This window comes from Benincasa hispida, chromosome 1 (genome assembly GCF_009727055.1).
Source record: "Benincasa hispida cultivar B227 chromosome 1, ASM972705v1, whole genome shotgun sequence".
In the NCBI taxonomy this organism is placed as follows: Eukaryota; Viridiplantae; Streptophyta; class Magnoliopsida; order Cucurbitales; family Cucurbitaceae; genus Benincasa; species Benincasa hispida.
In genome coordinates, this window is record NC_052349.1 from 29,226,389 (window position 1) to 29,234,034 (window position 7,646).

Sequence of the window (7,646 nt, forward strand, 5' to 3'; positions counted from 1 at the left end):
ATAAAGAATATAAATGAAAAAGATGAGGTTATATTATTGAAGGTACAATATTGAGATGTTGCTCAATAACGTCTCGACCGTGCCCTACGCAAGCTTGAAGATATGCAATAATAGCATTAAAATTTTATTAAAGAGTCTCCATAGTATAGTAATACGCCCCAAATTTTATTACAAGACTTAATTTTTTAAATAACCCACATGAGAGAATTTCTTGACTGCCTTCGGCTTCGACAAGAAATCCATTATATTTAGATTAAAAGCAAAACAATGGGGATAATGAAAATAAATCTGATTTTTCTCTTTAACTAAATCATCAAAATTTGGTGTATAAAATTTAATTAAAAGGAATTTTTTCTTTTCTTTTTCTTTTTTATTGAAATTGTGAATAATGTGGGGCGAATATGATTGGGCTTACTAGTAACTAACTGGGCTGGACGATGGGCCGTCTCTCACTCTCATGGCCACAAATTGAATTTTCGGAAATAGATAGAACGACGTCGTTCGAGATAAAAAAAAAAAAAATCAATTTGGGAAGCCTTTCTCTCTATCAGAGCCAGGTTTCGATCCTGGGACCTGTGGGTTATGGGCCCACCACGCTTCCGCTGCGCCACTCTGATTTTTGTGAGATATTTTATATAGAATAAACAAATTTTCCTTTAGATTTACAATACAAAATTATTGAAAGAAAAATGTCTACCTTTTATTGGTCGGAAATGATTTTTCTAAAAACTTTCCAATAAAAAATAGGGGGAAAAATATGCATTTAAATTTTGGGGGTTAGAATAATTTAAAACTTCAAGATACTGATTATATCCTTCAACTTTTATAAATAAATCAATTCAGACTATTTATTATATTTTGTTTTTAACTTATAAGGGCATAGCTTTCAAACATTTATAATACTTCTTCAAATATATGGATAACACTTTTCTATGTTTCTATGTGGGTGGTAGTCTGCGATGGCATTTTGGAAGCTATACATTCATATTGTTTGGAATCTTGTATCTAAGGCGGGAGGATTTGGTTGAGTGCTTCAAAATCTTATGGGTTAATATCTGTCTTGTTGGCACAAAGTTTATTCCTAGTTGTGGTGAGGTTAAAACCCTTGAAGTAAAGAAAATCTATCTTGGGTTGTCCAAATCCTTCGTTCGAATCTCTTTTGGTGAAATCTAACCTGCTGAATAATAGTGTGAATGGTATCATTGACGTCTCTTTCTTTATTGAAGAGACAACGATTTAGAGTAGTGTTATGGGGATTATCTCTCTCTTATGTTTGTTGGTATAAAAAATGATCAAGTGCACTCTCTTGCATCTAAAATTTTAGAGAAGCATGAGTCTTCCTATATTACTTCTCCTACCTAAAGTGGTTTTCGATGTTTGTAACTCTAGATATAGTCTTCTAATTTGTTTGTTTGGCTACTTTTGCTTGTGTTGCCCTAAAAAAGCATAATATGAAAAGAAATTGCCATGATCAAAATACTATTAACACATTTCATTAAAATGAGTGATTTTTTTTATCTCCTCTTCTTCTTTGCACGTTTATGAATAACTAGGTGGTAAATTTTCTTCTTAAAATAGTATGATTTTGGGGAAATTAATAATTTTAGTTAGAGATTTAAGTTGGTTTTAAATAAAATCAAGTGAGAAAATAGTTATGAGGTATTAACAAAAGGTTGAAATTAATTCACAAATTATGAAAGTTTAGGATATTCATACCATTATTGGATTTAGGATTTTAATTAATTCAATCAACAATACTTAGGGATGCAATTTGATTTTTTAGTTAAATACTTTTAATACTATTCTAGTCAATATATTTAAAAAGATTTAAACAATCAACCAACTTCACGAGCGACATTTCATAAATAGCTTAAACTTAAACGATATTTCATAATTAGATTTCTATAGATTTTTAGGACAAATTCAACCATGAAGTACATTCTCTCTCTTATTTAATTTTCGATTAAAGGAAATCAAAATGAATTTGATATTAATTATTTAGAGAATTTTTTATTTTTTATTAATCATTACTTACAGAACATATCATCACTAATGAGTGTTTTTTCATTTAATTATTTCTTATTTTATTCATTAACAAATATTTTATATATCTCTAAATTTTAGAAATATGTTAGGGTAGTTATGTTCGTAAAATTAAAGAAATGAAATGTCATAAATTTAATGGAAAAGGAAATTTCCTTTTGTGACGAGTTTTGAAAATTTGGGGAAAAAACTACTTCCAAGGCATATGATTTCCATAATTTTTTTTTCCATATTTGTGCCTTTTCGATTTTTTAATAGAAAGGTTAGAAGTTAATGAGGTATTATGGAGTTTTGAGCTTGATTTTTATGTAATATTATAATATATTAGATTATTCATGAAAAAAATGATGGATTTAAGTCTTTTTTGTAATTTAATCTATTTAATTAAGTTATTAACGTAGAATGTCCATATTTATTTCATTTTAGTTCTCAAACTTTTAAATATCTAAACTTAGCCTATCTATATGTTGCTGTTAAAAAAAAAAAACTTGCAATTAATCATCATTATTAAAGTTATTTTATTTTATTTTCTATCAAATTTGACAATGATCATAAGAATTTTAATTCAATAAAAAACACGCTACGAATATATTTTCAAATTTTATAAGAGATGACTATTTTTACTTTTCAAAAGTATATGAAATAAATTATAAGAGCCTTTTTAAATATAAAAAAATTCAAAAACATTTATCTATCATAGCAAAAAATTTCAAAAATGCAAACCACGTTATTTTTTACAACTTATTTTTAAAAAAAATAAAAAAAAATCAACAACATCTATATACACCTCATATATCTGAATGTTTGACCCAGTGGCGGAGTCAAAAATTCTACATAGGGGACACTATATGTACAAGTCTAACAAAAGAAATCTATAAATGAATGTAAAAAAAGTGTTCATAACTTCATAAATTAACTAATTTAATACATTACAATTGTCATCTACGAGTTTTCATGTTTTGAAATCGATCCATGGTAACTTCAGTATCTAACTTATCAAATAATTCTTTTTCAGTGTAGGCTATACGATATTCATTCATCCATTGACCTCTCATTCGATTACACAATCAAGTCTTTACAATATGCATAGCAGAAAATGTTCTCTCTATAATAGTTGTGACAACAGGTAAAATCAACGTGAAGGTGAGTAATTTGTAAACTAATGGATAGACATTGTCTTTATTCGTTATGACTATTTTTACTGCAAGATCGCATATGTTTTTTAGCTCAACATACTCAATATTTGAAAGCATATCAATAATATAGTTTTGAAGTTGATCCTCAAGCATAAATAGTTCAATAGTTGAAAAGTCTCTTGGGTAAAATTGAGTAAGTTAATTAAGTTTTTTTCTATCAAAAGAAAAAAAAAATGAATCACTTGAATTTAGACATGTTACACAAAGAAACAATTAAGTCACTTGAATTTAGACATGTCACACAGAGAAACAATTCAATACTTATTTCAGTAAAATGATTATTCAACTCTTTAAGTTGCATATCAATGATGACATAGAAAACTTCAACAAGATAATGATCTAAATTTGTAACTGGCTGAGAATTTCGTCTTTGTCATCCTCAAATTAGAAATAGGTCATCCATTTTAAGGATTTCAATATCATGATGACAAAAATTAGAAACCATACTCGACAACGAATCCCAATCAGATTCTCTTGTATTCTATATTTTTTTTGCAAATTTTGACTAAATTCATTGCATTCACAATATCTCATACCAAAATTTGTAGGTAGTTCTTCTAAATTTATTTTTGCATAAGATTGATCAGAATCAAAAACATTTTTCTTCTTTGAAAATGATGCCTCTATAATTTCTATTGTTGTTTTTCTTTTATAATATCTCCATGTTAATTTCGAATTAACTCTATAAAAGTATTAATAATAAGAACATAACATTTTATTATATAGATTTAAAAGTATAAAAACTTAAAGTTTAAGAATATTTTAAAAGTTACTTGTTAAGCTCGTATATCTAAAGAAGTGACAACAAATAATCCTCTAACTTTGAACTTTAAAATTAATTTTAAAAACCTATACAAAAAATGTGAATGTAAAAATAACATGGAGACAAATGAAATATATATAGCGTAATGTGAATATAAAAATTATGTAAAAGAATGAACGAAACATTTTTAATAGACTGTTCTTGAGAGTTGGGATTGAAAAGTGAATTTCAAAAAGAAAAAAATTATAAACTGCCCAATTCTATTGTCGATATATATATATTGTTTGACTATTTATTTATTAAGAAAAAAGATACATTATATTTTAAATTGCACATTGTTTGACCAACTTTCCTTTTATTAAGATTTATATGGGTTGGGCTTTAAAAGCCCATTAGAAATAAAAAAATATGTGTAAGACAACACTCCACACTAACAAGCTAACACCAATATTATTATTTAAATTGAATTTATATATATATATATATATATATTAATACATTCACTTTATAATTTATATTAAAAATACAAGAGGCGGATAAAATGAGGAGAGCATGTACTCTTTAACCCCTAAGTGGCTTTGCCCATGGCTACCTTCTACTTGAGGTCAAGTTGACAATGTAAATCATTTCATTTCATGAAGCAGGTATATTTTAGATTCTATTTTTTTTAACTCCTAATATTTGAGAATATTAATCTTATAAATTATAATATATAATGTAATTAAAAGAAATAATCCAATTTTTGTTGTATATAATGCAATTGAAGGTCTTTAATGTCGGTTGCAACCGACATTGAAGGCTGTTATTGGTGTTATTGAAGCCCTTTAATGTCGGTTTAAAATCGATATTAAAAGGCTTTAATAACACTATCTTTAATGTCGGTTTTAAACCAACATTAAAACTCGAATTTCTTCTATTGATCAATTTATATAGTCTTTCAATTATCACGTCCAATTCAAAAAAAAAAATCCCTATACTATATATATCTGTATAAGTGCTTCACAAAAATTATACAAAATTTAGTAAACAACATTGATAATTATATATACGCATGCATGCATAGCAAGTATTTACTCTTAATCTTTAAAAAAAGGGGTATTTGTTCATAAAATAAAAAAATTGGAATGTAACATATCTATACAATTTGACTAAATTATTTCTTTTTCAGATTTTGAGAAGATATGCCAAAATGAGTCTAACTTAATTTGACGTGCAAAATGTCTTAGTGACTAAGAGATTGTTTGTTTCGCGACATCCTAAATTCTCATGAAGTGGGCGTCTGAATTATCGCGTTTGTTTTGCAGTATTATAAGATTCCCCAATATCTGAAGATTTTTGGGCATCCTAGGATACCTAGATGGAGGTCATCTGGAGAGTTTCTGATTCCCTCTTGAAAGATAGGTTTTCCAAATTTCCAAGTTGAGGACATTCTCATTTTCAATTTTTACCCTTCCTTTTTATTATATATATCTTCATTGCATTATATAATTAAAATAAATACTGTCAACCATATATATCATACATATTTAGTTATATCATCATTCTTATTATTTTTCAACAATACATTTAAATTTAATCAAATATTTATTATATAAAATCTAAATTATAATATATTATTTTGTTGAGAAAAATAACATATAAAAATAATATAAATTGTATTAATTTTAAAAGAAATTCAAGTTGATAAAAACAAATATGTTATATAATTTCAAATTATATCAAATTAATTATAAATTAATAAATAGTCGTAAGGGCATTCTTGGAACATTATGTAAATTTAAGACATTTCCGAGTAGAAATCATACGAAACAAATACAGGTATCAAAACATTTTTAGGAATCTGGAAAAATATTCTTATAAAACAAATATGGTAATCTAAATATGTCGAACATCTATAATTTCGAGCATCTAAGATTCTTGTTATCTACATTCCCAAAAAACAAACTGTCTCTAAAAGATTAGTGGTTAGAATCCTGCCATCAATTATACTTTTTAAAAAATTCATTAATTTATTTGTAGAAGGTTTTTACTTGTATTGTACGGTATGAGTTTGACCAAATTTATTAGCTTGTCTAATTTTGTGGTAGACTTTACTTACATAAATCACATGGAAGGTATATGTTTCATTGATTAATTTATTCAATTGTCCTAGAAATGTCAAAATTTATAAATCAAGTATTTACTCAAAAGTGGTTCATACATGAAGGAACAGTGAATTCCACAGCGGAAGCAGGATCGTCCCAATTTTTTAATTTTACACAGAATACAAAAATTTACATAACAACAATTATGCATTAAACAGGAAAATTTTACAACATGCAATAAAGAAAGGAATAGGGTTAGGGTTTCAAGAAAACTTACCTTGAAGAACCGTTCTTCTCGTAATTCTCTTAAAAAAGGTCACGAAAGGGAAACCATCAAGCAGAGCCTTCTGTGTTCTCTTTTGGGTAGAGAATCCTTAAGAGTGTGTGGGCTCTGAGTTTTGGGGGTGGAATAGAATTTGAGAGAAAATTAGTTCTTGGGAGAATTTTTGCAGATCAATCAAGATTACAGTGCACAACACAACTTTCTGTAACTTCTCGTGAAAAAGAAGAAGAATTACATAACCACTCCCATTATCACCTTTCTTAGTGAGGGGGGGGGGGGGGGGGGGGTCCATAATAATTTTAATATATATATATATATATAACAAATTATTTTAAAAATTATTTTAATAAAAACTTTAATATATATTTATATGATAACTACCTTATCATATAATATATATAAAATATATGTTATATCAAATATAACACATAACCTATAGTTTTTATATTGTATCAAATACAATATAACCTATAGTTTGTTTCTCTCTCAATAATGCATGATATTTAATATAAATCACATTTATACTAAATTTAATTATGTGAATCTCTTCCATATAATTAGTATTTGAATAATATTATATTTAATCCTCTCAAAATAAACTTTATATTATAATGTATCAAATACATTATATTAATTATATCATATATAATTAAGTTAAATTAACTAATTTGAACATTTCAAATTAATTCAAAATTGATTTTCATTAATCCCTGTTGAATACATATGGGACCTTATGGATTTGTAGATTGAAGCTCCAATGGTACTTGAATAATTAATTTAATTAAATTATTCAACATTCATTAACTGTCGGTCATTCCACTAAAGACTGACAGCTGCACTCTTTGCATTACAGAAGTATTTTTGTGTCCATTGGATATAATCGGTCAACAACGCGATGACCTTTCACAAATTGCTCGTAAGTACAGTTGAGCCAAAATTACCATTTTGTTCCTGTAGTTACATCCAACTCCTTATGTAGCATCGATCCCTCTAATGAATAATAAGTCATAGTCCAACTATGACCAAACCCCTCTTGGGCCAAAAGAGAGTGTAATGCCACATTGTTCAAGCCCCAGAATCAGCCCTTAAGGGAGTAATTTATCTTCTTACCCTGACATTGGGGAAGGAGTGAATTTCGTCTTGTGTAGTTGTGTTCCCAGCTCTCCAATCAGATGAATCCCTAAAATGGTAGGCTTATTAAGTTGGCGATCTGGTCATTTTCACCCTTACAAATCAAAGGATCGCCTTTATAAGCAGGAGTTCACAACTCACTTAAG

General features: G+C 27.4%; 1 non-coding gene across 1 annotated transcript; it reads right to left on the reverse strand.

The window, feature by feature from the left end:
* Nucleotides 1–545: 545 nt before the first annotated feature.
* TRNAM-CAU lies at nt 546–617 on the reverse strand. Its single transcript has one exon. It is a non-coding gene; the product is annotated as a tRNA-Met (tRNA).
* Between the last annotated feature and the right edge of the window lie 7,029 nt (nt 618–7,646).